This window comes from Centropristis striata, chromosome 20, assembly GCF_030273125.1.
Source record: "Centropristis striata isolate RG_2023a ecotype Rhode Island chromosome 20, C.striata_1.0, whole genome shotgun sequence".
NCBI lineage: Eukaryota > Metazoa > Chordata > Actinopteri > Perciformes > Serranidae > Centropristis > Centropristis striata.
In genome coordinates, this window is record NC_081536.1 from 1,835,784 (window position 1) to 1,856,575 (window position 20,792).

A 20,792-nucleotide genomic window follows, 5' to 3' on the forward strand; every position below is an offset into this window, starting at 1 on the left:
GTCATAGTTAAGGGAATTCTTAAGAGGTCTGGTGATTGAAAATTGATCATTTAAATGATATTGTTGTGAATGTTACACTATAAACTTTGACTTAAATTATCTTGAAAGCTACACAGTAAAATAACACATTCTACATGTTCATCTTTGACATTGATTTGCATGAAAAGGAACACATTTATTATTTAATTTATTAGTGAGAGCGTTGTGCTTCTCAGCAAACCTGTTATGGAAACTGTTTTACCATTTAATGCCTTTGTTGGTGATGTCACATATTCCACAAGACTTATTTAATAAATTATGTGAAAGATCATGTCTTCTTATTTAGTATATGAAGTGTGAGAAATATTTGTGAGCCCCTCCATACTGGTACTGTAACAACACAAATAGAAGTACATCAAAATCCAAGAAGGAGCTTGATTGGGTTTACACAAGCACCATTGATCCATATCACAAAGTAAACCAGTGAATGCAATTTCTGAAGAAATTACAGTGGGGATGCTACATGCTGAAAAGCTGATGCTACACTGCCATGCTGGCATGAATGAGTCAGAAGAAGTTGAAGTAGGAATAGTTTGAAAAATGGGATCAGGTGGAAATTAAAATGAATGTAATGAAAAGTTGAATAATACTTTTCTAGTTAATTGAAAAGCTGACACTACACTGCAATGATGGCTTAAAGTGGTAAGATAAAGTTGAATTAGTTGGAAAAGTGGTCAATCATGGTTGAGTAGAACTGGTGATAAATCACAATAGTAGTATGTGGAGACAGAGGTCCCAAAACAGCTTGAGAGCTATGCATCAATCAGAAACACAGGGAAAATAATGGAAATTGAGTCAGCTCCCTAGGAGTGCTGAGTCATGGTTGAGGAGAACAGTAGTATGTGGAGACAGAGGTCCCAAAAATAGCTAAAGAGCAATACACCAGTCATAAATGGAGAGAAACTGATGTAAATACAGGCAGTTGTCTAAAAATGCTTAGTCATGATTGAGGAGAACTGGCAATGAGATACAATATTAGTATGTAGCAACAGAAGTCTCAAAACAGCTAGATAGTAATGCATCAATCAGAAACACAGGGGGAAAATAATGCAAATTGAGACAGCTCACTCAAAGTAAAGATTCATGGTTGAGAAGAACTGGTGATTATAAACAATAGTAGTATGTGGAGACAAAGGTCCCCAAAACAGCTTAAGAGCAATACACCAGTCATAAATGGAGAGAAACTGATGTAAATGCAGGCAGCTGTCTAAAAATGCTAAGTTGTGGTTGAGGAAAACTGGTAATAAAACACAGTAATAGTATGTAGAGACAGAGGTCCCCAAAACAGCTTGAGAGCAATGCATCAATCAGAAACACAGGGAAAAATAATGGAAATTGAGTCAGCTCCCTAGGAGTGCTGAGTCATGGTTGAGGAGAACTGGTGATAATAAAGAACAGTTGTATGTGGAGACAGAGGTCCCCAAAACAGCTAAAGAGCAATACACCAGTCATAAATGGAGAGAAACTGATGTAAATGCAGGCAGCTGTCTAAAAATGCTTAGTCATGGTTGAGGAGAACTGGCAATAAAATACAATATTAGTATGTAGAGACAGAGGTCCCCAAAACAGCTTGAGAGCTATGCATCAATCAGAAACATTGGGAAAAAATAATGCAAATTGAGACAGCTCGCTCAAAGTGCAGAGTCATGGTTGAGGAGAACTGGTGATAATAAAGAACAGTAGTATGTGGAGACAAATGTCCCAAAAACAGCTAAAGAGCAATACACCAGTCATAAATGGAGAGAAACTGATGTTATTGCAGGCAGCTGTCTAAAAATGCTAAGTTGTGGTTGAGGAAAACTGGTAATAAAACACAGTAATAGTAAATATGTAGAGACAGAGGTCCCCAAAACAGCTTGAGAGCAATGCATCAATCAGAAGCTCAAAGTGTAGAGTCATGGTTGAGGAGAACTGGTGATAAAACACAATAGTAGTATGTAGAAACCTCCAGCATTCCCACCAATTACATGCAACATGTGTCTAGTGTTGTTGAGGTGATAGAATCCTGTTAGCCCCTCATTTGGAGTGAAAAGCAGTACACCTAACTGTAATGTTTCTTTTAATTCGTGGCAGAAAATAAAGTAATACAGCACAAGTTTTACTCTTCTCCCATTGGATCTCAGGCGTATTTTTTCCATATCTGAGGTTCACAGTTGTACACAGTTTTAACCCTATAAAGCCTGAACCATGAAATAATTGCCAGAAAATTATTATTTTTTAAAAACCAAGTGCTTATTAACCTGCTGACGAATTTTAAAAAATAAATAAATTGCATATATGAATTCTAATTTGTATCATATTTGATACATCAGGTCTTTTTCAATCTCACAGATTGTTTTTCTTGAACTAACAAAAACATATAAAACCTAACATTTTTAACCTATTAACTTTGACTTTTGACTTTTCCTTTTTCCTCATACATGCAAAATACATATTTTTTCCATATAACATCATAACATCATACATCAGCTGATATTAAGTTTTTTAATGCAGCAATAACTGATCCACTCGTGGAACCTGCATATCATTTTTGCTACATCTGATATTTTTGTGCAATTTGTTGCTCAGTTTGTTTATCTTCAACACATGTATACATCAGGTTTTTGATGATGTAGAGGTCTCAAAAATTACTGTATCTAATATGATACACCTGGCTTTATAGGGTTAAATTCCATCTTTCCACCAATGGAAACTGGCAGAAAACATTGGTGTCAAACACTAGAACCAACAGCATATGACCTTAATGAGACTTTTTCACAAAACACATTTTAACAATTCACAGTAGGATAAACAATTAATTGTAATAATTAGTGTGTAAATGATAAAAATGAATGATGGCTGAATAGCAGTACATTTAGCATCTTAAGTTCCAGGCTCCTGGTTTCGTGCATGCTGGCTCACTGTCACACTGTCATGGCTTACTGGCACAGTTGAATAGAAAGGAGCTGTGGTTAATGTGATTAGTAACACCTGTGCTTTTCCTGCGATGACAAGTCAAAACGTCTGCACAGATTCTGCAGTGTGCCATAGCAACACATGGCACTCACTTGTTGGTTGTCATACCTTAAAGCAGTAGTTCTCAACCTTTTTGAGTCGCGACCCCCAATTTAACGTGCATGTTGTCCGTGACCCCCGCTCACTGAACAGAATCTCACACGCACAGTTCAGATCACCCAAAAAGGAAACAAAATGACCAAAAAAGACAGAAAATGACCAGAAAAGACAAAAAATGACCAAAACAGACACAAATTGTCCACAAAATGATCAAAAAAGACACAAAATGATCAAAAAAAGACAGAAAATTACCCAAAAAAGACAGAAAATTACCAAAAAAAGATACAAAATGACCAAAAAAGACAGAAAATTACCAGAAAAGACAAAAAATGACCAAAAAGACACAAATTGTCCACAAAATGACCAAAAAAAGACAGAAAATGACCAAAAAAGACAGAAAATGACCAAAAAAAGGCACAAAATGACCAAAAAAAAACACAAAATTATTTAAAAAAGGCACAAAATGACCAAAAAAAGACATTAAATGACTTAAAAAAGGCACAAAATGACTTAAAAAAAGACACAAAATGACCAAAAAAACCACAAAATTATTTAAAAAAGGCACAAAATGACCAAAAAAAGAGTCAAAACGACCAAAAAAAGACACAAAATGACCAAAAAAAGAGTCAAAACGACCAAAAAAAGACACAAAATGACTTGTATTGACAAAAGTATTGTGCTGGTGCAGGACATGTGGCTTATTTCCTTGAGCCAGAATGCATCTAAATCATGACTCAAGACCCAAAATGACCAAAAAAGACCCAAAATGACCAGAAATGACACAAAATGACCAAAAAATTTAACAAAATGACCAAAAAAGACACAGAATGACCAAAAAAGACACAAAATGACAAACAAAATAACCCACAAAATGACCAAAAAAAGACATTAAGTGACCAAAAACACTTTAACACAGTGGAGACAGAGCTGACTTCCAAAATGATTTGGCGACCCCCAGAAATCATCTCGCGACCCCAATTGGGGTCTCGACCCCAAGGTTGAGAATAGCTGCCTTAAAGTAAAAGAGGAATAATTGCACAAAAGGCTCCTCGAGTGTCTTCTTGGCTATTCTTACCCAGCTGAAACATTTGTATGCATCAGCCTAACCTCAAGTTATATCATTTTTTATATCCAACTTTGTACGGAGCCTTTGAAAGCCTCTCAGGTATTTCACAGACACCATCAGACCTTAGAACAAGTACCTCTGTTGTGGAAAAACTGAGGAGTGTGTTAAACATAGCGAGCTAAATGCTTTGTGATTAGAAGGTTTGATTGAAATTCAATTTGCAGGGTAATGGTCCCAGTGGTCCAAATTTGCAAATTACAAGAAAATCTGATTGACACAGAATGGGCCATAAGACGTGGAGGATGTTATTTTTAGCTCAAGTGCTTTCCAGCCACTTATACTTTTTCTTTCTTGACTTCTTTACAGTTTTATTATTGTATGATTTTAATCTATATGTAAATCTATGTAAACTCAGTTGTGTTTAGATAAGTACTAAATGTCCGCTTGCTCTCGTATTGCTGCTTGCTTTCTAAATATCTCATTTATATCTTTCATTTTTTTCAGCTAATTTTCCGACACTTTATACTTTCACTTAATCTCAGTAATCAACCAGCTAGACCAAAAAATAAATGTATTTGATTGTATGTCATTTCATGTAAATAGAGGATTGAAAGATAATTCTACTGATTATAAACTGTCATAATATTAGTTGAAACAGCAAAATGCAATTACAAAAAATATTTGGAAGAAGATAAGGATAAGCGGACGAGAATGGATGGATGGATGGATGGACTTGGAAGAAGAATTTTCGAAAGATCACTCATGCTAATTGTAAATCCTTAATTGTAAATTAGCATGAGTGATTTTGTGTCTTTTTTGGTCATTTTGTGTCTTTTTTTTTATCATTTTGTGTCTTTTTTCAGTGATTTTGTGTCTTTTTTGGTCATTTTGTTCCCTTTTTTGGTAATTGTGTATTTTGTTGTGATTTTGTGTCTTTTTTTTTTATCATTTTGTGTCTTTTTTTCAGTGATTTTGTGTCTTTTTTGGTCATTTTATTCCCTTTTTTGGTAATTGTTTATTTTTTGTGATTTTGTGTATTTTTTGGTCATTTTGTTTCTTTTTTGGTCATTTTGTGTCTTTTTTCATCATTTTGTGGTCAATTTTTTCTTTTTTGGTCATTTTGTTTCCTTTTTTGGTAATTTCGTGTTTTTTTTTGTGATTTTGTGTCTTTTTTGGTCATTTTGTTTCTTTTTTAGTGATTTTGTGTCTTTTTTTAGTGATTTTGTGTCTTTTTTTGATCATTTTGTGGTCAATTTGTGTCTTTTTTGGTCATTTTGTTTCTTTTTTGGGTCATTTTGTGTCTTTTTTGGTCATTTTGTGTCTTTTTTTTGATCATTTTGTGGTCAATTTGTGTCTTTTTTGGTCATTTTGTTTCTTTAATGCTAATGCTAAATGTTTAATATGAATATCAAAAGTCACCCTTTTAATGTATTGGCTGAGTTATGGCAGAAAGTGTTTCAGACGTGTTTATGTGTCTATGTTCAAACAATCCAGCCTGTGTAACAGCTCACATTTTACTGGTGATATATGCATAAAGGCAACCTGAGGTGTGATTTTATGCTTCGGGTGTTTTTTCTTCTGTTTTATGCACAAAACTACAGTGATTATGTGCTGGGACTCTGTGTGCTGCCAAAACAGTCATCAAAAGAAAAGTGACACCAATCTTTTAAGAATAAGACATGCTTTACTTATGGATATATATATATATGAACGGGCCTTATTGGCACAGCAAAATAATATAAAATAATGACAAAGAGACCAAAAAAAAAAAAAAACAGATGCAAAACAGATGCAAAGAGACTCACAAGTACTTTGAAAAGAGGCAAAAACAACCACAAAGACACACAGAGCCACTACAAAGAGACTCAAAAACATCTATTTTAGAGATGCACAAACAAAAAATGGCATCAAATAAACACACAACCTCTGAGAGAAGTGCAACAACTGCAAAGAGACAAAACGATCACAAAGAGGCCAAATAACTATAAAATCTATGCGTCTTGTGGGGCCTTTTGCATGTGCATCAAGCCCAGAGATTTAACATTTTAATTGTTTATAAGTAGTATTAAAACTCTAGGATGAGATGTAAATTCAAAGTATGTTTAAAGATACTATGTGACACAATTTACATGTATTAATTGCTTCGTATTGCCAATGTGTGAATGGACTGCAACGTAATTTAAGAAATGAGACCTTCCTCGACGTTCTCAAATGCTAACAGCCTGTGGACTGATTATATACAGCAGCTATTCTCAACCTTGGGGTCGGGACCCCAATTGGGGTCGCGAGATGATTTCTGGGGGTCGCCAAATCATTTTGGAAGTCAGCTCTGTCTCCACTGTGTTAAAGTGTTCATGTGTTCATGTGTTTTAGTGTTTTTGGTCACTAAATGTCTTTTTTTGGTTATTTCAGGGTTTTTTGGGTTATTTTGTGTCTTTTTTTGGTCATTTTGTGTCTTTTTTTGGGTAGTTTTGTGGGGGGGGTTTGGTCATTTTGTGTCTTTTTTGGTCATTTTGTGTCTTTTTGGTCATTTTGTGTCTTTTTGTGGTCATTTTGTTTCTTTTCTGCATCATTTTGTGTCTTTTTTGGTCATTTTGTGTATTTTTTTGGTCATTTTGTGTATTTTTTTGGTCATTTTGTGTCTTTTTGGTCATTTTGTGTCTTTTGTGGTCATTTTGTTTCTTTTCTGCATCATTTAGTGTCTTTTTTAGTCATTTTGTGTATTTTTTGGTCATTTTGTGTATTTTTTTGGTCATTTTGTTTCCTTTTTTGGTCATTTTGTGTCTTTTTAGTCATTTTGTGTCTTTTTGTGGTCATTTTGTTTCTTTTTTGGGTGATCTGAACTGTGCGTGTGAGATTGTGTTCAGTGAGCGGGGGTCGCGGACAACATGCATGTTAAATTGGGGGTCGCGACTCAAAAAGGTTGAGAACTACTGATATAAAGGAAGGTTTTTCCAGGATGTGTTGTGTATGCATGCTCTAGAACCAACACCTTGCCTCTCTGCAACTCCCCTACAGCGCTAACAGTGTGCAACACATGCTAACATTAGCTAAGAAATAGAGCTCGCTAATTTTAGTAAACAACTGGCAGCAAACAACACAAAGTCCACATAAACACGAAAAAAATGTTAGCACACACTGCTGACTGCAGTTCATGTTACAGCCAATGGTGCCATTAATAACAAGGATTTTCTGAAAATTACACATAGTATCTTTAATATGTCATGTTCAAGGATATCTTGATGAGCTTTACTTTTTTTTTTACATACTTTTCTGTTTTTGAACAATATAGCATCAATGATTTTTTTTACTTTAAAGCGAGAAAGCGAGAAAAGGAGAAGAAGAAGAAGAAGAAGAGGAGGAGGAGGAAGGTGAAACACAACAATTATAATGCTAATATTATAAGATTTTACTTGATGAGTTCACACTGTCAGTAAGATATTGTTCACAAATCAATGAAGCCTTAACTATTTCTGTTTAGACAGCAGTAGTGCAATTTAAGAATTTTCTTCTTTTTTTTTTTTTTAGAATATTTTATTTTTCAGTTTTCAATTCAACGAGATATACATGAAAACACAAACACACAACTCCAAACCCCGTCACCAACCCACCCACAAACTGAAAAGCGAGAGAGAAAAAATAAATAGATAAATAAAATTAAATAATGAAAAAATTAATGATATAAAATTAATTTAAAAAATAAATAAATAAATAAAATAAAATAAAATAAATAAAAATAAAATAAAAATAATAAAATAAAATAAAATAAAATAAAATAAAATAAAAAATAAAAAAAACGTCGAGAGGCAAGGAAGACAAGAGTAAGCACTGACAACAAAGAGAATGCAAAAACTACAACCCGTCCACCATAGAAGCTGGCAATGTGTCAAGAATTTTCTTCTTAATGGTATTAAAGGGACAGGACACCCCAAATCAAAATATATATTTCTATTCTGGTTTCTTACCTGTTGTGCTTTTCAATTCAACATTTGAATATTAGCGGTTAGTTTAGCTAATTCAAGCTAAGCTACTCATCCAGGAGTAGATGGACGCATCTCTCTGCGTAGTGATACGTTTGGCGGTGTAGTTCAGGGAAAAGAAAGTAGTTCCGACACAATAAAGTCTGAGGATTATCTTCAGTAAACGGGTCATATTTGGGAATACCCTTTATAGATTTATTTTTCTTTTCAATTCTTTTAAAAAAAAAATTACACTTTGAGCACAAGGTAACAAATGTGTATTTAAAGGGACAGTTCACCCTAAAAAAAAAAAAAAACAACCCAAAAATCAACACTAATATTGTTGAAGTGTTGTTGTTTTATCTCACTTCATGTAATTGTTGTGTGTTTTGCATGAATTTTTATAGCCGTGTCGAAAGACTAATTTCTGCTCTGTTGAACAGACAATAAAGATATATTCTATTCTATTCTATTCTATTATTTTTGTTGTAGAACATCCATAAATATTAGAAAAGCAAAAATCAATCAATCAAGTCATCCGTCTTTGACTCTCACCAGTTTATGAAGTTCCTTGTCAACACTGCAGCTTTATAATCTATTTAAACAATCCCATCACCCGAGCTGAACCTGGTTTTAATGAGCATCGTTTATTTTTTCCACGTTTCTTCTTCCTGCGTCTGAAACCTGCAGCTCCCTCAGGAGAGCAACACTGGAAATTAAACAACAGCTCAACCAAAAACACACACAAACACGTCTAGCACATGTAATCCTCTTAACACACTAAATGTCAATACATTCTGATAGCAGCTGATTCCTCCTCAGTGCATCAACATGTGAGTGAATCATTTTTTTTCTCATGCTGAGCTGCTGTTCACTGCAGTGGATCTGCTGGTGAAATGTGGTTCCACACTGCCATCTGGTGGAGACTCGGAGCGGCACCGCTTTACTCTGCTGGCTGTGTCAAGACAACATGTTCTGGTTTTACAAGGTTAAATGGTTTACTGATTTAAATTTGTGCTGTGACTGTTTACAGAATCAGCTGTTTGTATGGACACGTCACACTTTTTACTCTCTGATACAAAAAGCAGCCATGTGGAGCTTCATAATGGCTTTGGTTATTATGCCAGGCAAGTATAAGTAGCAATTACAGTGTAGGAACATTATATTATAAGTTCTGCATCCAAAGTCTTAGTTAAGTAACGATACACAGGTAGCAGAAATTACTAAAAAAAGACACAAAATGACAGAAAAATACTAAATTACTTAAAAAAAGACACAAAATGACCACAAAAAAGACACAAAATTACAAAAAAAGACAAAATTACAAAAAAAGACACAAAATTACTAAAAAAAGACACATATGACAGAAAAAAACTAAATTACTTAAAAAAAGACACGAAATGACCACAAAAAAGACACAAAATGACCAAAAAGACACAAAATGACTAAAAAAAGACACAAAATTACCCAAAAAAGACACAAAATTACCAAAAAAGACACAAAATTACTAAAAAAAGACACAAAATTACCAAAAAATACACAAAATTACTAAAAAAAGACACAAAATTATTTAAAAAGACACAAAAGCAGCACCGCTTTGGCTCTGCTGGCTGTGTCAAGACAACATGTTCTGGTTTTACAAGGTTAAATGGTTTACTGATTTAAATTTGTGCTGTGACTGTTTACAGAATCAGCTGTTTACATGGACACGTCACACTTTTTACTCTGTAATACAAAAAGCAGCCATGTGGAGCTTCATAATGGCATAAAAACACAAAATTACTAAAAAAAGACACAAAATGACAGAAAAAAACTAAATTACTTTAAAAAAAAGACACAAAAATTACCAAAAAAAGACACAAAATGACTAAAAAAAGACACAAAATTACCACAAAAAAGACACAAAATTACGAAAAAAGACAAAATTACCAAAAAATACACAAAATTACTAAAAAAAGACACAAAATGACAGAAAAAAACTAAATTACTTAAAAAAGACACAAAATGACCACAAAAAAGACACAAAATGACCAAAAAAAGACACAAAATGACTAAAAAAAGACACAAAATGACCAAAAAAAGACACAAAATTACAAAAAAAAGACAAAATTACAAAAAAAGACACAAAATTACTAAAAAAAGACACAAAATGACAGAAAAAAACAAAATTACTTAAAAAAAAGACACAAAATGACCACAAAAGAGACACAAAATGACCAAAAAAAGACACAAAATGACTAAAAAAAGACACAAAATTACCCAAAAAAGACACAAAATTACAAAAAAATACACAAAATTACTAAAAAAAGACACAAAATTATTAAAAAGACACAAAAGCAGCACCGCTTTGGCTCTGCTGGCTGTGTCAAGACAACATGTTCTGGTTTTACAAGGTTAAATGGTTTACTGATTTAAATTTGTGCTGTGACTGTTTACAGAATCAGCTGTTTGTATGGACACGTCACACTTTTTACTCTCTGATACAAAAAGCAGCCATGTGGAGCTTCATAATGGTTATTATGCCAGGCCAAAAATATCCAAATGGTTTACTCAAGTATAAGGAACATTATATTATAAGTTCTGCATCCAAAGTCTTAGTTAAGTAACGATACACAGGTAGCAGAAATACTCTGTATGCAGGAGGGCCCATTTAATACACTGTAAAAAAAAAAAAAAATTAAAAAAGGTCTGGCAGCAAAATACTTTTTTCAGATAATTTCTTTTTATATATATATATGCATAATATGCATACTATACACTAAATATCTGTATTAATATATGTATATGTGTGTATGTGTGTGTGTGTGTGTGTGTGTGTGTGTATTAATGCAGATAATTAGTGTATAGTATGCTTATTTTTAAAGAAATTATCTGAAATTGCTTCCAGACCTTTTATTTTTTATTTTTTACAGTGTATTAAATGGGCCATCCTGCATACCGAGTATTCACCAAAATGTTGTGTACTTTTTGTATTTTTTACATAGAATTCTATGAGGAGCAGTATAGGCCATAATTTATATCTTCCCTCTCACAAACACAAAAAATTACTTTCACATTCACAATTTTACCTCTCACATTTTTTAACGCTCACAAAAAAGTGAACGTGAGCGCTAAAAAAAGTAAAACTTCCGTGTTCTTTATAATATATATATATTTTTTTATAAATTGCAATCACTGCTTTCTGTCTCTCCCTGCACTGTACTTGTTGTTGTTTCCTTTTATATTTCTTAATTTGCCATTTAAATTGTTTAATTTTTTTTTTACTCCATACATTTTTTTTTAACAGCAGGGAGCTATTTTATTATAACAGAATTTACAAGGCAGAAAAGGTCAGAGGGGGTAGAGATGTGGTGGAAGGAAAATAGTCCTGGTTAGATGCCGTCCTCAGATCTTCTACTTCACAGTTCCTCTCCTCCTCTAAACTAAATTAATTAATGTATTTTTTATTGTATTTTTTATGTTTTTCTATAATGTTTTTTTATCTGTTTTAATGTTTTTAGTTTGTTTTTTAATGTTTTTTATTTTATTTTTTTAATAATGTTTTTTTCTTTTTTTTTATTAGTTATTTTTTAAATTAGGTTTTTGATTTTTTTTATATAATGTTTTTTATTATTTTTTTAATGTGATAGTTTTTTTTAATGATATTTTTCTATAATGTTTTTTATTTGTTTTAATGTTTTTAGTTTGTTTTTTAATGTTTTTTATTTTATTTTTTAATAATGTTTTTTTTTTATTAGTTTTTTTTATGATTTTTTTTATAATGTTATTTTTAATTCGTTTTTTTTTATTAAAATTAATTCATTTTAGTTTGGACTCCTGTTAAACTTCAATACTGCTTTATCTCTATCTTTATAATATTGTATTTTAATAATAAATGTAGATAGCCTGTGATATATTTAAGGACCGTGTTGTTTATATGAGAATCAGAGAAATGAGTAAATGTAGCGAGTACAATATTTTCACAATCACTGATTTGGTAAATAGCTGTTAATATTGAGATGGAATGATATTATAAATAGCTGATGTTGATTTTTGAGTACTGACACTTCCAAACTGTCCTCTCCTCCATCCAGACTTCTCCTCCTCTTCTCTGGGGAGGTGTTTTCTCCTCATCACTCCTCTTCTCCTCTTCAGGCGGTCGACTGGGGTCAAACTGGGCTGTGGCCTCCTCTGTGTTGCCATGTTACATAAAAAATATGTATTTCAGTGAAAATGTCCCAGATTATTACTCCACACTGTCTCTGCTCATAGGTAGACTTATGGATGGCTACAGTATAAAGAAATATTTCCACAATCCATCAAACACAAAAACACACTTAGACTCAGATCAATTTCTCGCCTGGTTTCCAAAATGTCTCATCAATTCTGTGTCAATAATCTGAATGACTTTAGACATTTATCTTCTCGGCCAGAATGTAATTACTCACCTTCTGCTGCTGTCCGTTTGATTGGACCGTTATCGATATTTTCTGGGACTGTGAGGAAAAAAACGATTGCACACATTATTTCATATTCCTGTGCTGTGACTGTTGAATCTGAATCTGCCACCCTGAGATGTTGTGATGCTGAGATAACTTCTGCTACGCTCCTTCAAACCACATTCACACCTGCTGTCCTGCAGGGAGCAACATGGCCGCAATATGACTCCTCTTATCCGTTTTTACACGATCTAACTGATTTTTCGGAGTGCCACACAGCCACCAAACACTGTGACTGGAGGAAAAGCTGTCCGGGAATCCACAAATGTTAACCCTCTGTGGTACGGTGTTGCCCTCAGGCAACATACCCATTTTTTGGCCTGTCAAATTTCTGCAATATAGGTTTTTTAAAGATGCGATACTTTACAAAAAGGGGGAGAGTATAGGGAACCACTAGCAATGCTTTAATTTGTCATCATTAAGACACAAAATGACCAAAAAAGACACAAAATGACCAAAAAAAGACACAAAATTACTAAAAAATACACAAAATGACCACAAAAAAGACACAAAATGACCAAAAAAAGACACAAAATTACTAAAAAATACACAAAATGACAGAAAAAACAAAATTACTTAAAAAAGACACAAAATGACCACAAAAAAGACACAAAATGACCAAAAAAAGACACAAAATGACCACAAAAAAGACACAAAATGACCAAAAAAAGACACAAAATTACTAAAAAATACACAAAATGACAGAAAAAACAAAATTACTTAAAAAAGACACAAAATGACCACAAAAAAGACACAAAATGACCAAAAAAAGACACAAAATTACATAAAAAATACGCAAAATGACAGAAAAAAGACACAAAATGACAGAAAAAAGAACAAAATTACCAAAAAAAAAGACACAAAATTACTAAAAAAAAAGACACAAAATAACAAAAAAAAGACACAAAATTACAAAAAAAAGGCACAAAATGACCAAAAAAAGACACAAAATTACTAAAAAATACACAAAATGACCACAAAAAAGACACAAAATGACCAAAAAAAGACACAAAATTACTAAAAAATACACAAAATGACAGAAAAAACAAAATTACTTAAAAAAGACACAAAATGACCACAAAAAAGACACAAAATGACCAAAAAAAGACACAAAATTACATAAAAAATACGCAAAATGACAGAAAAAAGAACAAAATTACCAAAAAAAAAGACACAAAATTACTAAAAAAAAGACACAAAATAACAAAAAAAAAGACACAAAATAACAAAAAAAAGACACAAAATGACCAAAAAAAGACACAAAATTACTAAAAAAAGATGCTTTAATTTGTCATCATTTGACCTCCAGGAGGCCATATTGAAACCCATTTTGCAGACTTTTCCGAAGGAAACATCTTTACACCATAGGTGACCTTTATTTTTGATAGATTCATCCACTTAGACTGTTGAAGACATTCATTTCAATGGGCCGTTGGTTCAATGGTTCAATGTTGCCTACAAGCAAAATTCAGACAGGAAACCGGTTGAAAAAGTTCCTTTTATAATGTTATTAAATTTAAAATGTTACGCATTGAAGCTACTGAATCTTTTACACGTTTATTAAATAAATTATGAATGTGTGCTTTTATGATATTGATTTTTACATATTTGACCATCGTGACACACTGTAAAAAAAGATAAACAATAGCTACTCAATAAAATTGAGGCAACAGATTGCACGCAATATTATTAATTAAATCTAACTATATTACAAGTTGAGTTAATAACAACTTAACAGGAAGTGCCTGTCAATTAAAAACAGACTAATTCTATTGTGTTGGATTCATTCAAAATTCTCTTGATTTAGAATTACATACACATAAAGATTATATTTAATGTGGTCAGAATAAGTAGATTCTATCTCAAACATTTGTATATTAAAGTTACTTAAACAACTGCCTCAAAATTTAGGACGCATTTATATTTAAAAAGTAAAATTAAATGATTATTACAGTGTACACAGAATTCTATCTTGATTTTGCAGTAAAGTGTTTTTTAAATATCATATAATTTATTACAAATGTATTCATAAACTGCACCTCACTCCTGGGAAATGATGTCAACTTCCTCTCTGTTATCCATCCGTTTGCCCTCTGTGTAATAATAGAGAAACAGAAACCAATTTGCATACAATGTGACAGTTTTTCTGGTGGGTGAAACTGAATGGAGCTAACCTGTGATCCAGCGTTTCACTCTCAGATAATGATACTCCATTATCTCTTCATTTCTCTCACAGAAGACTGGTGCTTTGCCCCCCAAACATCCATATGACTCATCGGATCAACTGATCTCTCTCTCTAGAACTTTTTATTGCCCGGTCAAATGGGGCCTCGGCAAATAACTTTGAGTTCTGTCTAAGACAACTAGGGGTCTCATACTCAAATGACCTGGGGGCTGCTGGAGGCAGTATCAAAATGACCAAAAAATGACACAAAATTACTAAAAAAAGACACAAAATCACTAAAAAAGACACAAAATTACCCAAAAATACACAAAATTACAAAAAAAGACACAAAATTACAAAAAAAGACACAAAATTACCAAGAAAAGACACAAAATTGCCACAAAATATCGTCACGAGGGCCACAATTGGCCCGCGGGGTGCAAATTTGAGACCTATGGTCTAACGGAGAAGGTTAGGTTCTATCTACATGAAGAGTCACTTCCCTACATTTCCAATAATATCTTAAAGGGATAGTTCGGGATTTGAACATTAAGTTGTATGTAAGTAACAAACACTTTAAATCTTCCAGAATCTCCCATATTCAGAACAGAAATGTGAAAAAGTAGCAAATTTCAAAAAGCTTATTTTTGTTACTGACCATATTTCCTGAACAAATTAAAGTCAGAATTGTTATGGAGATGCAAACAAAAAGGAAAATAGTTGTTTTTATTTATTATTGATTTATTCTTATTTTGTGACTTAAAAACAAATCTGACCAAAAAAATATTGTTAATCAGCACTATAAATGTCACAATTTTGATAAATGTTGTGGAGATGCAAAGAAAAAGGCAAATTTGTGTCTCTGTAAGCAGAAAATGTGTCTAGTTTTTGTATTTGAAAATAAGAAATATCATAAACATAAATACCATAAACACCAAATGTATCGTATATGTCACATCACAGATCTTTGACATTTAGGGGTAATATATATACATATATATATATTTTTTAAAACTTGCTCTGTGGTATATCCCCCATAATGTTCCTTTAAGGATTTCTGATTTGGGTTGTTATGGGTTAATGTCTAAAATCCAGAACCTTAAATGCCTTTAAGCCTTTGAGACTTATTTTTCACATGTATAACCTTGAGTAAACGATTGCTGAAGGCTCTGTTTGGATGAGAAGCAGTTGCAGTTTATCCATATTATTTGATAACCGTTTGCAATGCTAGAACTGCATGTTGTTGCCAAAACGCCCCGAGGCCGGCTGGAGTCGATCCGAGACCACGGCAGCTACATGTTGGAGTCTCCTGGAGCAGATACTGAACCACAAACTGCTCCTGATGCTGCTTCATCAGTGTGAGAATGAACTCCTGATGGTGGCTGGTGGCACCGTTTAGGGTACCAGTGTATGAATATATGTGTGTGTGAATGGGTGAATGAGTCTGTCTGGAGTGTTTTGAATGGACGCAAAGACTAAAAACATTTGGTAGAGCAGCCATTCTCAACCTTGGGGTCCTGACCCCAATTGGGGTCCCGAGATGATTTCTGGGGGTCGCTAAATCATTTTGGAAGTCAGCTCTGTCTCCACTGTGTTAAAGTGTTCATGTGTTCATGTGTTTTAGTCTTTTTGGTCACTTATGGACTTTTTTTTCTCATTTTGTGTGTCTTTTCTCGTCATTTTGTTTGTTTTTTGGTGATTTTGTGTCTTTTCTCGTCATTTTGTTTGTTTTTTGGTGATTTTGTGTCTTTTTTTGGTGATTTTGTGTCTTTTTTTGGTGATTTTGTGTCTGTTTTTGGTCATTTTGTGTCTTTTCTGGTCATTTTGTGTCTTTTTTGATCATTTTGTGGTCAATTTGAGTCTTTTTTGGTCATTTTTCCCCCTTTTTTGGTGATTTTGTGTCTTTGTTTTGGTCATTTTTTCCCCTTTTTTGGTCATTTTGTGTCTTTTTTTGTGATTTTGTGTCTTTTTTTTAATCAATTTGTGGTCAATTTGAGTCTTTTTCGGTCATTTTTTCCCCCTCTTTTTGTGATTTTGTGTCTTTTTTGGTCAATGTGTGTCTTTTTGTGGTCATTTTTTGGTCAATTTGGGTCCTTTCTTGCTTAATTTTATGCAAGTTTTTGTTCATTTTGTGTCTTTTTTGATCATTTTGTGTGATTTTGTGGTCAATTTGATTCTTTTTTGGGGTAATTTTGTGTCTTTTCTGACAAATCCCAAAGTATCAAGTTGTTACTTTCAGAGGAGTCTCTGGCTTGAAGCTGACTGTTACACACTCAGGAGGTCAGAATGGACCTTTAGACTGATAGCAAAGGACTTAGATTAAAAGGAACAACAAAATATAAAATATATATATATAAATGCACAGACAGAGAGATGTTTTAGTTGTTGTCTGCTTCATTATTTGTCCAAAATTCATCGTATCAACTGAGTTTGATCTGAACTGAACTTCTTCAGATAATTTCATAAAACCAGCAGTAATTTTCATATGCGGTGGATGCTATCAGCTGGTATTTATAGGAGAGTGTGAGATTTGCAGGGAAATATTTTAGGGTATGATCAAAAACTTGAGCGACCATCAGACAGTCTATTTATGATCAAAGCTGAGCATTAAATATTTGCAGTGAAGAAAACTTGAGAAGGTGAAAACCTGCAGCTTTGATATGTGCCACGTCCCAAAAGATACTGACCATCTCTTTTTAATGAGAGTCTCTGAATTGATTCTGTTGAGGATTTAGGATTTATCATATCAAGATTATCAAGACTGGAGGCATTTTTTCTTTTCAACTTTTTTTGGTCATTTTGTGTCTTTTTTTTTAAATCATTTTGTGGTCAATTTGAGTCTTTTTTGGTCATTTCCCCCCCCTTTTTTGGTGATTTTGTCTTTGTTTTGGTCATTTCCCCCCCTTTTTTGGGTCAGTTTGTGTCTTTTTTAAGTCATTTTGTGTCTTTTTTTGGTCATTTTGTGCCTTTTTTAGGTCATTTTTTGTCTTTTTTTGGTCAGTTTGTGTCTTTTTTTGGTCATTTTGTGTCTTTTTTTGGTCATTTTGTGTCTTTTTTAAGTCATTTTGTGTCTTTTTTTGGTCATTTTGTGCCTTTTTTAGGTCATTTTTTGTCTTTTTTTGGTCATTTTGTCTTTTTTTGGTCATTTTGTGCCTGTTTTAGGTCATTTTTTTTTCTTTTTTTGGTCATTTTGTGTCTTTTTTTGGTCATTTTGTGTCTTTTTTTGGTCATTTTGTGTCTTTTTTGGGTCATTTTGTGTCTTTTTTTAAAATCATTTTGTGGTCAATTTGAGTCTTTTTTGTCATTTTCCCCCCTTTTTTTGGTCATTTTGTCTTTGTTTTGGTCATTTCCCCCCCTTTTTTGGGTCATTTTGTGTCTTTTTTGGTCAGTTTGTGTCTTTTTTAAGTCATTTTGTGTCTTTTTTTGGTCATTTTGTGCCTTTTTAGGTCATTTTTTGTCATTTTTTGGTCATTTTGTGTCTTCTTTTGGTCATTTTGTGTCTTTTTTAAGTCATTTTGTGATCTGAACTGTGAGATTCTGTTCAGTGAGACAACGTGCATGTTAGATTGGGGATCGCAACTCAAAAGAGACAGCAGGGACCCTTTATTGTCTAGCTTTGGCCTGATAATGGCTCAAAGTACATTCTTCAGAAAACCAGCAGTAATTTTCATATGCAGTGGATGCTATCAGCTGGTATTTATTATTATTAAATACCATATTATTTATTATTAATTATATTATTATCGAGACTGGAGGCATTTTTTCTTTTCAACTTAAAGGCAACAAAGGTATTAAGTGAAGGTCTTCATATTTAATGTCCCTGTTCATTCAGAGAATACGTCTAATTGCACTACATTGCATGTGAGTTTGAGCACAGCATAATACATGAAAGGAAGTGAGTACATGGCCTGTATGTATAGTCAGACTAATGAAATGATAAAAAATTAAAAAGCTGCACAATCAAGTTCATAGTTTATTCAAATAAATGACTTCAGAAAGAATTCATCTGTCCATGCTTCCACTTGGAGCCGCCAAAGAGCAAAGTGGTCTGGTGCATCTTTAAAGGGAAGCATAAAGCAGCAACTATTTGCCCAATAAAGCAATTATGTTGATCAACTCAGATCATATTATTTAATCCTCCCACTGGGGTATTACTGCCCTGACACCTGGCACCCACAGATGCAGATATTTAAACAGCTTGGTTCAATGTGAACATCTTTACTAATACATTTTTGCAAACGGAAGCTGCCAAAATAAAAATTAAGATAATTAATTAATTAAATAATTGATTGATTATTTGTAATTTTGTCTTTTTTAAAAGTCATTTTGTGTCTTTTTTTGGTCTTTTTGTGTCTTTTTTGGTCATTTTGTGTCTTTTTTTGTCATTTTGTGCCTTTTTTAAGTTATTTTGTGTCTTTTTTTGGTAATTTAATTAATTATTATTATTAATTTAATATACCATAAGCATTATAGCTATAATAATATTAAAGATAAATATAGGCATTATTTGCTAATATGTGAAATAAATTGATAATTGTTTTAATTTGCTTCCTTAATCATTTTCCTTTTATTAATTATCTTCTCAATTTACTTTTCCCTTTTTTCTGTATATAATTTTTATTTTTTTATGGTTGTCTTTTTTATTATGCAAATAAGGGGACATATATTGGCTATATATCCTTTCCGTGTATCTGTCGGTCCACAGCCAATCTCTTGTACTTGACCGAACAGCCTGATATTTTTTGTGCACATTTATCATTTTTAAAAAATATTTATTAAGGATCTCTTTTGGTTGTCATGCTTTACGAATTTTAAAATACCTATTTTATTGACAAAATCCCATCGTATCCCATAAATTGTCCCCAGCAATCCGCTAAAAGGATACCTTATGGAGTCTGTTGAAGGCCACATTTTGGACTTTTTCATGGCTCAAAAACTGACATCCACAGAAAAGTTTGGTTTTAAACCAGAGCATCTGCAGTTTAATTTCATATGTGATATGTTATATTCATATGTTAGGATCCACTAAAGTTAGGCACGATACAAGATAAATGAATCCTAATTTTTGTATTGTTCATTGCCAGTGGTGGAAAGTAAGTTAGTACATATACTCAAGTACTGTACTTAAGTACAATTTCAAGGTACTTGTACTTTACTTGAGTATTTCAATTTCATGTAACTTTTTACTTCTACTTCACTACATTTTTAGCCAAATATTGTACTTTTTACTTCACTACATTGAGCTGATAGCTTTAGTTACTTTACAGGTCTAGATTTAACATAACATATATAATCAATTAAAAGTGATAAGACTTAAAAAATTTTTTAAAAAAATTAAACCTGATAACAGTATATTAAGATATTAAATGAGTCCTATCTTTACAAAATTAGGACACTGCTTACATAAATGCATCAATACTAAAAATCTAATAATATATAAAACAGTCTGACTGGGTCCATTCTGCATTATGAGTACTTTTACTTTTGATACTTTAAGTACATTTTGATGCTGATACTTTTGTACTTTTACTTCAGTACGTTTTGAATGCAGGACTTTTACTTGTAGTGGAATAATTTCACTGTGTGGTGTTAGTACTTTTATTTAAGTAAAGGACCTGAATACTTTTTCCACCACTGTTTGTTGCCATTTTGACCATAAGGGAGCCAGAAGAGACAGTTTAGTTTGATTCATTGTTTGGGAGGAGAGAGGGAGTCCCACCTGGCACTCTACTGGGTACACTTTGGTTTATTTAATCAGCTTCTATCGTCTATAACTAATGTCACATTTAACAACAAGTCAGCAGATTGTATAAAGATTGTCACCAATACACACATTTAACCTTTTTTATTGCTATCATTCATATTCATACACCAAGTAAACATGCACAGTGTTACTATTTACAACAGGTTAAGCAAACCGATGCCTATATTAGCACGGTACTACAGTATATAAATACATTTTACATGAAGATGTCCAAGGAACCGTGAGGTTGTCAGCCAAAGTCACCTTGAGGCATTATTAGACATGTACC